Below are 519 nucleotides of genomic sequence, written 5' to 3'. Positions count from 1 at the left end.
AAAAAAAAAAAAAAAACACAACTACAAGACAAAAAGCTACATAGATAATCCAAGGAATGTGTTAGCGGCATGGACATCGTGAGTACACGTTTCCGATTGTCCACCAAAATTCTTCAACAAGACAGCGCTCCTCATGTGAGGAATAATTCCAACCCTTGTTTCCCACGGTAGTGCCCTCCAAAATTCCATCCAAGTTCTGGTGAGTGTATTGTAACGCAATAAACGCCTATTCTGCCAAAATAAGAGGTCCTTGTTATTTACAAAGGATATCGGGTTATAAGTCGTCCATTCATCCTCTTCGAAGTAAATACTTATCTTATAGTTCCAATTCCATTCCCCGTCAGGTCCCATGTGTGATTATTTTCTTCGGAAATGGGAGCCCAGAAATCTACCTGGGGCTGATCAATCCCATCATGGATGTAGTAAAATAAAATGTGAACTCCGAACAGGACCATCCCAAGTGATGGGTAAGTATTTATCCAAAATTCACTCCCGAGAATATGATGCGGGGGTGGCGAA

This window comes from Papaver somniferum, chromosome 7 (assembly GCF_003573695.1).
Source record: "Papaver somniferum cultivar HN1 chromosome 7, ASM357369v1, whole genome shotgun sequence".
Lineage (NCBI taxonomy): Eukaryota > Viridiplantae > Streptophyta > Magnoliopsida > Ranunculales > Papaveraceae > Papaver > Papaver somniferum.
Note: the sequence above shows the minus strand (reverse complement) of the source record.